This window comes from Culex pipiens, chromosome 3 (genome assembly GCF_016801865.2).
Source record: "Culex pipiens pallens isolate TS chromosome 3, TS_CPP_V2, whole genome shotgun sequence".
NCBI classification, from domain to species: domain Eukaryota; kingdom Metazoa; phylum Arthropoda; class Insecta; order Diptera; family Culicidae; genus Culex; species Culex pipiens.
The window spans coordinates 58,988,183-59,005,625 of NC_068939.1; positions in this window are offsets into that span (position 1 = coordinate 58,988,183).

Consider the following 17,443-nt stretch of genomic DNA (forward strand, 5'->3'; position numbering starts at 1 on the left):
AATCACTAAGGTTGCTGATAAGTTTTTAAGAAGAAAAAGAAAATCAATGTGTAAATTTTACTTAACATAGTTTATAAGTTTTTTAACAATATACCTATAAATTTTTGGTGAAATTGATAAAAAGTCAAAATTTTGCCTAAAAATCCTTAAAATGAGTTTTGTTGATAAAATTACGGTCTAGAACAAGTTATTTGCCATGAAAAACATAATTTCTGCATGCTTTTATTTTTTGTTTGTTTTATGAGTCAACGTTATTCTTAAACATATTCATTTGAAATGGTAACAGAGACAAATTTAAAAGCATTTTTATGGTTAAGAAGCATGGATTTTACTCACTGATTCAATATTTTATTTAAAAAAATAATACTTCTTAACAAAAAAAAATCAATTGATATAATAAGAAAATTTTATTTTTTTTACTAAGTTGTATGATTTTTATAAGCAGTCAAGCCATTAATTGGCCCCTACACTCATTTTGAACATTAAAGTTGCAGTTCTATACAATTTTGTTGCAAAATATCAATCAGAAGCAGGATAAGATCAATTTTCGATAAATTTCAAATTTCCCGGGAATTCCCGGGATTTCCCGGGAAATTTGTAAAAAAATAAATTTAACTGTGAAAGTGAGCACTTTTTGGTATCCACAGATAAAGCAATATGTATTTTAGAGTTATGTCTGTGAACTACCTAAAAAAATGATTTTAAATTCATCGAATAGGACTAAAACGGTTGTCACTTTATCTAACACTGGAGTTGTCCTCTCTTGAAAGATAAACCTCTAAATTGAAAGACGTTAATGATTAAGTATTCCATATTGATAGTAGTTATGGTTAATTGTTACTTAAATCGATTTACTCAGCTGTGATACAAAAGTTGCTTGAAACCCAACATTATTTCACAGGGAAGTAAAAATTTAAGTAATCGTTAACATGAACATTACATTATTAGTTAAAAAAGGTAAAATAATTCACTTAATAATTAATTTGATGCATTTTTAAATAATAAATAAAGGAATGATCAATCATCAGAAATTCTTAAAATATAATTTAAAGTGTGAGAGCGTTGCGTCACAAGAGAAAATAATACAAATATTTAAATATTAATTTTGAATTCTCGATTAAATTTTCAAAAGGCCCTATCTGCATAGGAAACCTATGAGGGATAGGTTGTTTTGAAAATTTAATCTAGAATTGAGAAGTATGAGTGACAATTTGAGCAACGAAAAAAAAAACATAATTAAAAAAAAACTAGGAAACATTTATATTTATTATATTAATTTTTATTTTTCAATGCAATATCTGTGATTTGTATCAAAATAGTTCAAAATCATTCATTAATTTCGATAGAAATTATATTTTAACAATGTATCATTTTATTGAGTTAAAAAAACACTTTCAGAATTTTAGTAAAGTAAATATATCAAAATTAAATTAAAAGAAACATTATTTTAAAATAAATTAAAGACACTTTGGGGTTCTTTAATCGATTGTACTTAATTATGAAACCAAACTTTTTCAAATTACATAACAGGAGTTTATCAGCAAAGAAAAAGTTAAAATTTTAAATAAGAAAAGAAACCATTGACAGGGATCGTAAAGATCGTGATTATAAAAAATAAGTTTCTGTGAACAATCTACTCAAGTAATATATCAAAGTTGCTTGGAACCCATTTTACATTACGAGAAAAATAAAACCAAATATTTAAAAATAAAACATTAAAAAAATCTTTCAGCTGTTTTTAGGTAAGCAAGATACGTTTTGAAGGAATTTATGGTTAGGATATTGTCTCCACCGTGTTGGAGCCTGACAGACCTCTGCGGTGGTAGTTTGAAAAATGTTTCGCCTGAGCTGGAACCCTTTGAGAAAGTAGTCAGATTGCAATCTATACATCTATGCATTACAAGAATAATTGAACAAAATATTTTTTTTGTTGTTATCTGATAAGCACAGTAAATTTTGAAGGTATTTATAAATAAAATGACCTTAAACATTGTTTGGATCATGATTAAATGTAACATTAAATAATCTAATCTACGGTAATATCAAAAGTGCTTGAATCCATTCCTTTAGCTACTTTAAATACAATTTGAAGAGAAAATTAATTTGACATATAATAGAAATCGAATATAGCGGAACGGCATTTATTTCAATTTATATATTTTATTTTTATTGCAACAATTTACCACATGATTTTGTTTTATTCATTAGAATAATATTTTCTGAACTATGTTTTGTTTCAAGATAAACAAAAATATTATTAAGTAGACACAACAGAGAAAAAAAAACTATTCGGTAAAAACTATCGTTTGTTTGGTTAAAAGATCGCGTAAGTGAATATTAATAGAAAGTTCAAAATTTTTAATATAAAAGTTGAAAAATCTTGATACTACCATGCATTTACAGAACAAAATCGTTAAATCGGTAAAAAAAAAATTTAAGAAAGCTTTTGTGGCAAGAATAAACAACATTTGATTTTATTTTTTTATAAAAAAATGTATTTTGTGCAGCAAAGCACATTTTGAGCATTAATTGAATTATTTATCTTATTTTTGCAATTTGCTTCATTTATTGAGATTGCTTTTTAAGAAATCATCCTAAACTGAAATACGGACTATTTTTTATTTTATGAAAGTGTACCGGTACTGATGAAAACAAATTCTTTAAAAATATTACTGATTTTGCATTTTAGTAATTTTTGCCATGATTTATTAACAGTTTCAAAATTAGTTAAAATGCGGTAATTTTTGATACAATGTTAAGCGGTGTGTGTACATCAGAAGGAACCGGTCAAGAAAAAAATCAAATTATTCATTAGAATAATATTTTCTGAACTATGTTTTGTTTCAAGATAAACAAAAATATTATTAAGTAGACACAACAGAGAAAAAAAAACTATTCGGTAAAAACTATCGTTTGTTTGGTTAAAAGATCGCGTAAGTGAATATTAATAGAAAGTTCAAAATTTTTAATATAAAAGTTGAAAAATCTTGATACTACCATGCATTTACAGAACAAAATCGTTAAATCGGTAAAAAAAAATTTAAGAAAGCTTTTGTGGCAAGAATAAACAACATTTGATTTTATTTTTTTATAAAAAAATGTATTTTGTGCAGCAAAGCACATTTTGAGCATTAATTGAATTATTTATCTTATTTTTGCAATTTGCTTCATTTATTGAGATTGCTTTTTAAGAAATCATCCTAAACTGAAATACGGACTATTTTTTATTTTATGAAAGTGTACCGGTACTGATGAAAACAAATTCTTTAAAAATATTACTGATTTTGCATTTTAGTAATTTTTGCCATGATTTATTAACAGTTTCAAAATTAGTTAAAATGCGGTAATTTTTGATACAATGTTAAGCGGTGTGTGTACATCAGAAGGAACCGGTCAAGAAAAAAATCAAATGGGCAGCAGTAGAAGCGAAAGCAAGCCAGATAGGGTGAAGAAAAGCCCCAAGAAAACGCTCCCTCTCCTTTGTTCTGCTGTTCGTAAAGCCTTCCTTTCCTTCCGATTTCCATATTAGCCTTTATATAAAAAAAAAAGTTGTTTGTTTTAGCTGTACAGCTTGGTTGGGAATAAATTACAGAAAAGTACAGATAAAAATATTGAAAATGAGGAAGGAATAAGCTTGCTTGTAGATCCATTTTGGGTGTTTTTGGGTATTAATTACAAACATATACTTTTCGTCACGACTGCATTTAATATTAAAATCAGTTTATGTTTAACTTCAAGTCCCGTCTGGTGGATCAATCGGACGTGGCACTGGGCTGATCGATTTGAACTCCGTGGCGGGCGCACATAAATTCAAAGTGTAAATTTGAGTAAAAACAATATCTGTGCCTGTCATAGTTTTTGTTTCAGATTTTTTTTTTAAATAAATTAAATAAATTACCACATTGTATATATTTTTAGAAATATTTATTCTTTGTTTTATATGGTACACATGAATTTAAAACTTTAAAAACGCCAGGATTATGCTTCATTTGTTATTTAAGTCAGCAACATGTTAGATTTTTGAATTTAGAACACATTGTTTTATATTTCATATTCACAAAATGATAATAAAGAAAAATAATTTGATTCCATTTAATTCGAAATGTTTAAAAAAAAATTGCTTTTGAATTTGAATTATTATTTTTTTAAATCGTGTTGTGTTGTTTCAGCAATGTTTGTAAAATTTGCTTTTTAATTTTAAATTACATAAAATTTAAAGAAAATCAGGTAAACAATCACTAATCTCGTATTGCATAAAAAAATTGATAAACCTGCGTTTATTTGAGAAATATTTGTGGTTTTTGTTTTTCTCCTCGTTTTTTTTCTTTTTCTTATATTTTCAGGTGTTTTAAATTTTCAACCTCATCAGTGCATTCCATTTTCTACAACTCCTGCGATCGGATGTCAGTCTCTTGGACAACATAGATGAAACATTTCGAAGACTGCGCTTTCGTATTTAGATCAGCATGAAAACAAAGTCGAGGAACCCGACGAAAATCTTTTAGGAAATTTTAAAAAAACATTGATTAATTTAGCATTCATGCAATTTTTCTGTTAGGAATTATGATTGATATTCGTCATCTTGAGAGTAGAAAAGAGGGAGAATGTAGGGATTATGGGTTGCAGGATTGAATATGTAATAAATTATTAAATGAGTATTTATTATAACATTGATATAAATCATAAATAATAGTTAAGAGCGCAACAAAAAGTGCGCACCTTCATGAATATTGCCTTGTTAGCTGATTGCGGATGGAGTGCGAGAGCGCGCTAGCGAGCTGCGAGAGAGAACAACAAGCGAGAAAACAACGAGATGCGCGCGGCTGGCGAAAGAGAGAATGAAGATTGTCAAATCAGTTTTGTGGTTAATTTCTGTGGAATAAGACGTGTTGTTTGTTAATTGCAAAATATCTGTGTTTTTATTATAAAAGAAAGTCCCCGATCACGACACGCCCTATCTGCGACAATGAATTTTTACGATTTGCAAATTTTGATAACTGCCGATCCCAAGCGCAGGAAATTTGTAGCGGGTGTAGGGACACTTCGCATAGACGCCCTTGCTCCCATCACGTCACTGAGGGTATGGAGCGACGAGAAATTAATAAGCATACCCCTCAGTCGAACCTTCATTAGAGAAGCAGGCAATCCACAACTCACAGCGAACGACCGAGGGAACACCCTACCGCGTATATAATAAGATTGGCGTATTTGTCTTGATTGTTATGAGAGTATGATAGAATAAGTGATAAAGTGTTTGTGTTGAAAAAAAGAACGGGCTCACCAAATTTGGAATCGGATCCTGGTCCATTTCATTTTTCAAGAAATTTTGAAACACGAACTTCACTTCCGGCTTCCAATGTAAAGATTCTCAGTTTTAGGATTTGAATCGCTTCCAACGACGAATTGCTTCTCCTGTTGCTGCTGGGGAAAGCTGACCGTGGTGATAACCGGAAGAAGCACCAAATGTTGCACAGGTTGATGATGTTCTTGAGCAGGTCCGGATCAGTCAGCATGCAATTTTTGATAAACTGGTCCAGGAAGTCCTGATGATAGTTTAGCACTTCTGGTAGAAGATTTGCCAGTTGGGTCCGATCAGCTCGATCATGCGTTCTCAAAGTTCTGGATGGCAATCAGCATCTTTTGTCGCAGCATGAACGCCGATCGGTACAGCTTGGCCGTTTGCGGCGCGAACTGCTTCGTCCGGTTGACTGGAACCACTACTTGAGCAATTCCATCACGAACAACACCATTGACCACTGCACTGATTAGTTCCGGAACCACTTTTAATTTTTTGGAACGAAAATTCATGGAAAAAAGCAGCAGTGAAAAAATTTGACGTCTTTCTCCGATTGTAGACTACTTCGATCCTTTTAATGCTTTTGATTTTCATTACTTCTGATATCCGACTGATGGCTGGGCCTCGTGGCGCGGTGGTTAGCGTCTTCGGCTGCCGATCCCTAAGTTGCTATGGGGCGCGGGTTCGATACCCGCCTTTTCCTCCTGGCCTTCTATCGGATGGGGAAGTAAAACGTCAGACCATTTGCGTAAAAGAGGTTTTGGGTGACTCACCACACATAACCTTCGGATGCCTAGAAATGAGCAGAAACTTGCAATATAGACACAAAAGACCCGGGGGTCGTTAAAGAGGATTGCTTTGGTTTTGATATCCGTATTACAAATTATAAAAATTTGAGGGAAAATGCATGCAAAATTTCAAATCAAAATGATAAAAAAATTTAGTAATTTCTAAAAAATACGGTGTTTTGTGAGAATTTTAAAATTTTATTCAAAAAAATCTAAAACAGTGAAAATGCATGCAAAATTTCGTTTGAGATCCAGATTGTAAATTATGAAAATTTTAGTATTTTTAAAAAATACGGCATTTTGTGAAAGTTTAGGTATTTATCAAAAAGCTCTAATAGAGGTGAAATTTAGCTTCGTTTGATACCCATAAATTTTTGCGCATTTTTCCATACAAACTTCAAAATCAATTGCGACATTAACCTTGACGATTTAGCTCAAAATTTGTACAGTTAGGTCCCCTGGGAATCGAGCCAGGGGAAAACTTTAAATTTTCTTGACGTCCTAATGTTCATGATTTTGCATGCGATTTAACATAGATTTTTTTTCTAAGCAAAAATTTTTTTGCAGGAAAAAAAATATAAAAAAAATGATTTTAAAACATTAAAATCTAGCTTTGTTTTTGAAAAGGTCTACAAATAGATAATTTTCCTATTACGTATAAATCAGACCAGATTATTGATTTTTAATATTTTTATTGAAAAAATCAGAAAATTTCCCAAAAGTTACATTTTTTACATTGAAAATCGGACCAAAAGTTCCAAGAAATAGTCAGTTGAAAACTACAGGCTAATTAGGATACACTTTGGATACCGTAATCTGGGGCGAATCGGGACTACAGTCTGAATAGGGACAGCCGTTTTTAAAGCACTTAAAGCTTTTAAATTTGGAAATGGATGTACACATTTTGTTGGTCTGAGTCTGTTCTATCCGAAACCAACCAGAAAAATCAAAATATTTTGCTCCAACATGGTTAAAACTGCTGTCCCAATTCGCCCCATGTATCCCGATTGACCCCAGTTTACGGTAACTCATATTCATCGATTCGAATTCTTTGTGAGGCTGTATTCTTTCAAGAAGTAATTTTTTTTATGCCAAAGAGAAAAGAAATCAAAAATGTGTATCTAAAGCTAGCTATAAAAATCATAATTCCTTAATCAGATTTTGCACCAGCAAGCAAAAATCATAATTCCTTAATAAAGATTTTGCACCAGCACGCACTATAGCTCAGATGATGTCTTTTTATGTTCCCTAAAAATGTCAAAGTTTAAAATACGAATTTTGGAATTCTTACTTTCGGGCCATTTCAAATATTTTTCAAAGTTTATGTCACCCTCTCCACTTCAAATCACCCTGAAAAATCTGGGGGCAAAAAAAAGTTAGCTAAAAACTTCAAATATTTATTAAAAATCATATTTAACTTGATAAGGGGCTCAACTGAAAATATTTGAAATTTTTGTGAAATTACAAAGTTTTTGTTCACGAAAAATTTAATTTTCATCAAAAATTTATAAAATTGGGCTGGTGTAAAATGTTTATGCCAAGGGATATAAGCTTCAAAAAATATTTGCAACGGCCTTTGTGAAAAAAGCTAAATAAAAATATTTTTCCGTGTACCTATTTTTTTTTTGTAAATAGTACTAATCATAACTTTATAACGAAATCACCAAATCGATCAGAAAATTCTTGTCTCAAGATATATAATTTCATCCATTTACATTCCTTTTTGTATGACCAGCCCCCAAAATTGTATGGAGCCTTGTATGGATAAGATAAGATAAGTCGATTTGCGAAATCGCAGAGAACAACTTTCATGTATTTTTTTTTGTTTTTTCGCTATTTAGTTTAAAATACATTTTAGCTTTTTCAGTAAAATTTACATACCAAACATATCATAATATGATATAATATAATAATGATATTATCTTCAATTTTCCATGCAAAAAAAAAAAAACAGCGATAGTAGTAAACCTCCAGTCGACAAGCTTCTCAATCCTCAGCCCACCAAACCACAGCTTTACAGAGTAAAACAGAATAAAAAACCACAGGAGGAAAAGCTCGACTAAGCCGCCACAATAATCCGATAATTGGATGGCGCAGAGCAGGCAGACAGAGGGAAGCGTAAAGCGGAATCCGGGAAAACCTGTGTGGGAAAACGGGGAAAATGAATTGCGGAAAAATATGCTCGGCAGGGTGCGACTAAGAAGACAAGTTGCCACCAGCCACCTCCCAACCACCTTAAGGGATCTCGACTTATATGAGCGGTGCGGGGGAGGAGCAGGAATTAGTATGACGACGGTCTACTAGAGCCGGTTGGACAGCGGAAAAGTTGTTTCGTACTTTCGTCCTCCGGCTTGGGTGCGGCGTTTCGTTTAAGTACTTTATCCTTTTCAATTACTGGAGGATTCCGACAATTTGAGAAAACCTTCGCTTCCGTGGACGTGGCTTTATTGCGTGGAGTAAACATATTTCCACGATGGAAGGAGAGCTGGGATGCAATTACGCTATTTTATTGACATTATGCTCGGGAATGACAAGCGGAATTTCTGTAAAATGATGGTCACATTTGCATCTCTTTTTATTCTTCTTTATTTATTATATTTTGCGTAGCTTAAACAAAGTTTATGTCTAAAAGTGTATGTTAAAATAGGATTAACTTTGTTTTATCTTCAGTTCAACAATATATTTTAAAAAAGCATTTGAGACGACACATGAATTATTTAAATATTTTTGTATGTAAATAGAACTGTATTGTCAGAAATTATGAAATCTTCAAAATATATGACAACCTAATTTAATACTCGGTACTGAATTCTGAAACAACAAACAACAATCATAAAAAAATAACTGAATTGTCTTATACAATTCAAAACTGCAACCAATCTACCAAACAAGAGTAATAGTTCGCCTTCTAACATTTTCCCGTCTAGATCATCAACAACCTAAAGCCCACCCACTCCGCGTGTAGCCGTAACGATCCCGTGGAAAATCGCCAAGAAAACGCGAAACCGACAATTGACTTGAGTTTTCCCCTGAATCGCCGTCGTCGTCATGTTTTCTGTCGTCTGCTGGTGAATTGTACGACTTGATAATAACAGTTATTTCATTTCATAAAACGCCACCGGAATAGGCCGGCGGGGAACCATGAAGAAAGTGGTTACCACGGTTAGTGTGAGTGGGTGGTGGTTGCGGGATGAACATACACAGGACTGGTTTTGAGGAGAAAGGATGCTGTGCGAAAGGAAGGTTAAGGGAAAGCTCGAAATTAAGACATCTGCAGCTTGCTCTAGGGTAGCGGGTTGATAATTGGAAGTTTTCCTGAAACGTTTAATTTAAACTCTATCTATATAATTCATAAATTTGGAAAACTGATTGTCATTGAGAAAAAAAAAATTTAATGATCAAAAATTTACATAACAGAGTTAAAGAGATATTTGCAATGATTCATTCAAATATATTGTTTTCTTATTCGTTTCGGTTGATTTAAAGAAAATTTAATACGTATTATAGTTGGGATTGATTGTTTAATGCAAATTCAAGGTATTCTATCTATATTGAAGAAGTGGTCATCAAATTTTTTAACAAAAAATAGAATACAAATTGTTATAAGTGTGAATATGCATTATGCCTGAAAAAATTGTAGGGTAGAGTAGTCATCAATGAGACACGGGGAACAATGATAAAATGGCTCTCACAAGTCGTAGTTTCAACCAATCAGGCTCATATTTGGGGGAAAGGTGTGTCTACTGGATACACGTCTGCCATATTAGTGGGTTTGGTTATGGACGCTCCCTTGAAAAGTAAATCATAAATGTTTGATTCTGGGGTGTAAAAGTAAATTATGGACAAAAATTACTTTTTCGCTCGTAGGCTGCCATTTACACCAAAACTAATATTTCTTCAAATTTCTTTCGACGTTCCATAGGGATTGAGTTGGGCTACAATGTCCTTTCATTAGATTTGGCCAAAATTTAGAATATACCCAGAATGCAGGGCTGTATCATTGTTCCCCACTCATTTCAGCCCATGGGTAACAATGAGACACTTTGATTTTTCTTCATTAAACTTTTCAAAATCGAAGGAAATTAAAAAAAAAATTAAAAGTGATTGTTGGCATATTTATAGAGTTTTAACTTCATTTAACCAAAAATACTAAGTTATTTGGTATTAATACATGGATTTTACAACATTTAAATACTTTTAAGTGTAACTTTTGTTAATAAAAGTTTCATGTTGGCAAAATTGCTCTAAAATGTTTAAGGCAAGTCACCTGCAATGGAACAATACAAAAACATGATGTTTTACTAGAAAAATGTTGATTTTCGTAGAGTGTCTCATTGTTCCCCAGCTGTCTCATTGTTCCTGCCAAGTGCGTCTACAATGAGACAGTTGAATAACTCTGGCTGTAGATGTCGGATCGATCTCATATTTTGGTCAATGTTAGAACACATTAAAAGAAAGATAATGCAACAAAAAGCTCATTAAAACATGATGATGAAAAAAATAGAAAAATCGTCGAAAGTTGAAAACCAAAAGTGTCTCATTGATGACTACCCTACCATACAGTCGATTGTATTTTTTAAAGAATACATTGCACAGTGTTCGGAATGGCAAAATTAAGTGGAATAAATTGATAACTATTTTATTTGACGTCAATGGTGTCTTCGAAAGAGTTGTTGTACTTGATAAGGGCTATCTTTTGAAGTTATTGACATACAGGGTGACAACCTTCCAGGGTGTCAACCAAAAACTAACTTTGTTGGATAACGTTGTAGGGCTTTGGTGTCTTCGGCAAAGTTGTAGAGGAGAAAATTTCATGAAGGTTTGTCGAAGACGCCAAATTTGTAGCTCTTAATCTACTTGAGATATACGCCATTTTTGCAAAAAATGCCCAAAAAGCACTTTTTTGTGATAACTCAAAATGTTAGCATGTTAGCGGCCCACTATGTTCTGAAGAGTTGTTTATGACATCAAATTACACATCTTTGCCGAAGACAGCAAAATGTTTTCAAAATGGCGCATTTTGGCGCAAAACCGAACAATGCACCTGAAAGTACACACTTTCAACTACATTTTCTGAAAATATCTCCGTGTTTTTTGGTTTCTTTTTTCAGATATCTCAATTTGATTTTGACGATTTTTAATCAATTTATTTATAAATGTTATTCGAAATCATGATGAATGCAAGGTAAAAATCGGTAAATTGAAAGGTAAATTGATCGATTTTTATGGAAATTACTTTGTCTATGAAAAAATATGACAACCTTTCCAGAGTGACCAAATATAAAAGGAAACACTTAATTTTAAATACGAACAATTATTTAAAATTTTCAATTGCATTATTTTTGGGCTAAACATGTTTAAATTCATAATTTTAAAATGTGTATCATAATTTTAAGCATGAACAATGTATTTTCCATAAAAATCGATTAATTTACCCTTCAATTTACCGATTATTACCACGTTTTCAATAAGATTCCACTTAAAAATTATAAATAAATTTATTATAAACCGTCAAATTCAAATTGAGATATTGAAAAATAGACACAGATAGACACGGAGATATTTTCAGGAAATGTAGTTGAAAGTGTGTACTTTCATGTGCATTGTTCAGTTTTGCGCCGAAATGCGCCATTTTGAAAACATTGCAACTTGAAAATAGGCTCAAAATCACTTAAAAATGGTTATAACTCCTCAATAAAGGCTCAAAACATTTTGCTGTTTTTCGCAAAGATGTGTGACTTTATGTCATACACAACTCTTCAGAACATAGTAGGCCGCTAACATGCTAACATTTTAAGTTATCACCTAAAAAGTGCTTTTTTGAACCATTTTTGAAAAAATGGCATAAATCTAGCTACAAATTTGGCGTCTTTGACAAACCTTCATGAAATTTTCTCCTCTACAACTTTGCCGAAGACACCAAAGCCCTACAACGTCAGCCAACAAAGTTAGTTTTTGGTTGACACCCTGGAAGGTCGTCACCCTGTATGTCAATAACTTCAAAAGATAGCCCTTACCAAGTACAACAACTCTTCCGAAGACACCATTTGGCTAGGACGTCAAATAAAGGAGTAATCAATTTATTCCACTTAATTTTGCCATTCCGAACACTGGGCATTGTATGAAGTCTATTTTTTTTGCATTTTTGTTCATCTAATTGAGCTTTTAAAAGCTTTTGACAAACATTGAATTTTGGGAGCACAAATTGAATAAAGACTCAAAATTGCAAGACAAATTTTTAAATAAATTTATTATAGGTTGAGGGCAAAAATTGAATGGATTATCAACTGCAATTTAATAATGGAAAAGAATTTAAGTGTTTAGTTCATTTTCCTTTTGTGAATATTTAAAAAAAATGATCGAAAAATAAAAATGCTGCTTATGACGATTTTAAATTTAAGAATTCAAATCTCATTCAAAATCATTTATGTGAGAAAACTGTTTTAAAATTTTATTTCTTTTTATTAATGATTCCGGTGCTACTTTGCAATTTGCAACTTTTATGTATTATCCTTGACCTGGTGCACAGTTTATAGTAACAGGCTATCGTAACCAATAAAACAACAAATTACAAATTACAAATTATATTTTGCGTAGCTTAAACAAAGTTTAAGTATTTGAATGGAAGTTCAATCAAGATTAACTATGGTTAATATTCAGTTCCTCAATTTTATTTAAAAAAATCATTTGAAACATTTAGACCCGGACATGAGTTTGTCCGTACACATCTTCATTTAATTTTGATAAGTGGTAGCAAAAAAAATGGCTGACTTCTCAAGTTAAAAAAATATCCAAACATATATTGAATCAGCTCAAACATTTGAATGACAGATTCTTTTTTGACGGGACAACGTTTGTAAGCATATGTTTTCAGTTTTTTACTTGTAACATGAAAATCTGTGGGAAATGGTACCAATATTTATACAAATTCGGAAAGTACATTAAATTTTCCATAAGATTTACTCCAGGAAATGTAGTTACATCGTAAAATTGGATCATTTTTATACAGTTGTTTTTCTGATTCTCAAAGGGAAGCGAGATATTCATGATGGCGCCCATTATGGCGGCTGAATTGAAAAACCATCAAAAAAGGATTTATAAGTTCAATCAACAACAATCAATCAATTTTTATGGACGAACTTATGATGAAAAGTGGGATCTTAGGTTGTCTAGAAAGTACTTTTTTGCAATTCCGTCGTGAAACAACTTACTTTTTCTGTCATTCTTGAACGACGAAATAGCCTACTTTTCTGTACCAAACATAACAGAATCAAATAGCAACACTTTTCAAAATAAATGCTGAAAAGTTCTACTTTTCAGCACTGAAATGGGTGCTGAAAAGTTGAACTTTTCAGCACTTGTTTCGAAAAGTAACACTTTTTAACATTTTTTGATTTAAACGATTTATTGACGAAATACATGAAAATTTGACTTAAAATTTCACTCACTGGATGTTTTTCGGAATTGCAAAAAATGATGTATGGAACTCGTAGCAAAACTTGATTTTTCAGCACTCGTCGTATTTATCCAACTCGGTGAACCTCATTGGATAAATGTACGACTCGTGCTGAAAAAATCCAATTTTTGCAACTTGTTGCATAAACTACTATTAAAGTTCCGGAAAATCAAAAACGCATAAAATAATTGCTATTCGAAGTATCAAAAAAATCGGCAAGCCCATACATCCAATTGAAATGTGGTCAAAGACAAACTTATGGGAAATCGGACGAACTTTCCGGTAAAAATATTTTCGAGAGTGAAAAATCAAGTCTGTCATATAGAAATTGCCAAAAACCATCAAAAAACATATTTTTTCAACATTTTTATTTTTAAAACCGCTGTAACTTCGCAAGGATTGGACTTAGGACAGTAGTCAATATTGAGACTTTTATGTAAAATTGTCTGGAGAATCGATTCCCGTATTCGGTTTTCAAAAATTTTGACGTTTAGAGCACTTTTCAAAAAAACAGTTTCAGTAAATGATTTTTGTATTTTTTTAGGTGAGTTGCTCCATCCTGCATTTTTCGTGAGTCTTTTTGTAACATTTAGACTATCTTCACAAAAATTTTGAACGAAAAAAAATCGTGGGCTCCCCCTCAAATTTGTCTTTTAAACTTAAAAATCAAAAAATCTCATAAAAGTTGATTGTTTTTTTCTTTCAGTGTATTTTTATCAAAAAGCCCGTCAAATTTCCTACAAGTTTGTCTTTGACCACTTTTTGATACGATGCAACGGCTTCGAGATACAGAAATATTTAAATTCCGAATGACAAAAATATTTAAAACACTAACGCTCTTCTCAAATGTCATTATCGAGTGGAGCTTGCTCCATATTCACAAAAATGGCTTATATATGCGAAGGATAACATGTCTACAAAGTTTCATTGAAATCGGAGAGGGTCGAGAAAAAAGTACCTGAAAAATTCCTGTTTTGGGCTGGAATTGCTCATGCTTAAAAAACTGCTGCATATAAATTTCACAATTTGCAAAAAAGGGTGGTTTTGCATGGAAACCTGCCATATTATATATTTTTAGAAAGGTTCTGAAATGACCTTTCTTGTGGATTAAGAATTTTCAAGATCTGACTTACCTATCTAAAATTACAAGCAGTTTAAAAAATGCTCTGAATTTACATAACCTCAATCTATTTCCACGGCGGTTTATGTTCAATCTTGACAACAAGTCTGTAGGCAGTCTTTTTTTTACTCATCACTTATTTATATTAGGACCTCTTTGGTGCTGCGATCACGTTAGGAGCGATCCATAAAACATGTGGACACTTTAGGGGGGTTGGAATCACTCTATAAATGAGAGGAAGGCACCAACCACCTAAAGATGGATTAAGTAACGTTTTTAAGTTTTGGTTAGACTTGGAATATGAATAAGAATATTCATAATTGCATTATAAAATATAAAATACACAAATTCTTCTTTTTTAAAGGTTGTTCTAGATTTAAAGACCAGATTTTAAATCTTCAGTTTGTGATCCAACAAAGAATCTTAGCAATACTGTTTATCACCTGACAGCAACCAACCCACTGACCCTTAAACCGCACTAAAGACAAGATCCGGAAATAAAATTTGTCCCGTCTTGACACAGCTCCCCCAAGCCCAACCCCGCAACCCTTTCAACCTCCTCAGGATTCGAAGCAATCAAAAGGAAAAGACGGCAAAATGAAAGCCTTTCTTCCTCCTTGCGACCCCTCCCCCAGCCACCAGCAAAGCAAGATAACGGGTTTTCCTCCCCAGCCAAGCGGCCGTGAACAATTACAAATGGAATGAAGATTGTGTGCCTTCATGACCCCTTCTTCCCGGGGGAACCCACTCACATTCGAGTACCTGTGGTTTGAGGAAAGAAAAAAAAAAGTTGTCCTGCCGTTCAAAGAGAAATTTGGACTGACTTTTGGACACTGCCATGAACGATTTCGCAAAGGGGGGGAAAGCCGCGACAATCTGCAACAACCCGGTGACAAAAAAGAACGCAATTTGTACCGCTCAAACAAATTTAATTAACTCATTTTGAGGAGGTATTTGAAGAGCAATCCTGTTTTTGTTCCAGATTGTTTCAGTAGGTTAACGAGAGTTGGTTGAAGGGCCTGATTATGAAAAGGTTTGTGGAAAGGTCATTTGAAATTTTGAAGAGCCTGCACCATTTGAAACTGTACATTTTTTCATAAAAAATTTGCTTATGCCCAACCCTTAAAAGTGCACTCTTGTATATTTGCAAAATGTTCACCAATTTACTGGTAACCAGAGCACTTGAAACATACTTCAGAGCTGGTTTCGTGCACGCTGCGTATGGAAAACATGCTGGGCTGCACACGCCCGAAATTCAATCCGAAAGCAGAAGATATGAAAATTAATATCATAACAACACTAGCCCAAGTGCTGCACCTGCCCGCTTTCTGGAGGACTTTTTACTGCGTCAACAGTGTTGTTTGGTAGTTTGAAATTGATGAGTGGGGCTAAAATAAGTAGTTTTATAGAATTGATTTTTCGAAAATGCAGTCAGATGCTAAATCATTTTTTTTATAAGTTTCAAAGTTTAAAAAATGTTTTATTTATAGTATTGAAGATGTATATTTACTATATTTGATAAGTAAATTTTATTCAATTCAATTCATGTTTATTTGTACTAATCAGAAAACAATTTGCTTAACTAATAACAGAATGCAGAGTTTTGGAGATCCTTACAACTACAAATTAATTCAAATATAATCAATTGGATGAAATAAATTCAGTTTCAGTCGGTTAAGCGAGAGCAGAAAAAACTTTCTAAAATAACTGCTACTATTACTATGGAAAGAGAAGGAGGATAGGAAAGCTTAAATATATATCACAGAAAAAAAATCAGTTCGTTACTGAAGGCGAAGACTGTTCCACAGTGTGTGAGCTTGCACCTATGCAGGGCATAGGTACTTCCCCATCAGCTCTTGCAGCGCGAAGAACTGCTCCAGCTTGTTTCGGCAAGTGTTGAGTCGCGTAAACATGTCCCTCGCAAGGGAGAGGAATTCGGTGAGGGTGAATAAATCACCATCACTGTTGCTGTCCGGGGTTGGACCGTTTGCGGTAGCCGCCACGCTGGCGTAAGTACTCCCGAATCCAGGAGGATTCATTTGACGGGGTTCGGTCGAGGGTTGACCTGTCGAAGTCCTTGAGGAATGTGGTGCTGGCTTTTTCCTCTTCTCCAGCGCCTCGAGGTAGGTCTTCCTAGCGGTGCACCCGCGGTAATTGGCAGTGTGGTTACCGTCACAGTTAGCACACTTCACGTTCCGCTTGTTCTGCTCGGCTTGGTTGTCCTTTCCCAGGGATGCTTTCTTGGGCAGCGTGCATGCAGCCGTGAGGTGGGCTGCGCTGCACTTGACACACTTCGGTGCCAAAGTGCAGTTCCGGGAACCGTGTCCAAAACGTTGGCATCGGTGACATTGGGCAGCATCGCAAGGCCGCTTACTGAAGTATCTCCAGCTCACCATGAATCCTTCCAGCGATTTAACTTTGCGCAGGTCCTGGATCTTAACGGAACCGCGTTCGAAGTACAGCAGCCAGAGAATCTGGTCTCCGACCTCGGTTACCTTATGCGAGAGCACTTTAGCTTCTCGCGGATAAATATTTTTTTTCGCGAGAATTACATCCACGAATTCCTTGGGTGGCACTAGGATGGAGAACCCAGTCACCACTACCTTTACCGGAAGGTTTTCCGGCGAATCATGCGTGTAGTACTGAATGTTTGCATCTTTCAGCGTTTTCAGCACTTTCACGAAACGCGGGCGATCTCGTGTGATGATGTTTACGGACGACTTACTAATACGCATCAGGTATTGACAGTCAGCATCCGCCAATGCTCCCTCGATTTCTACAGC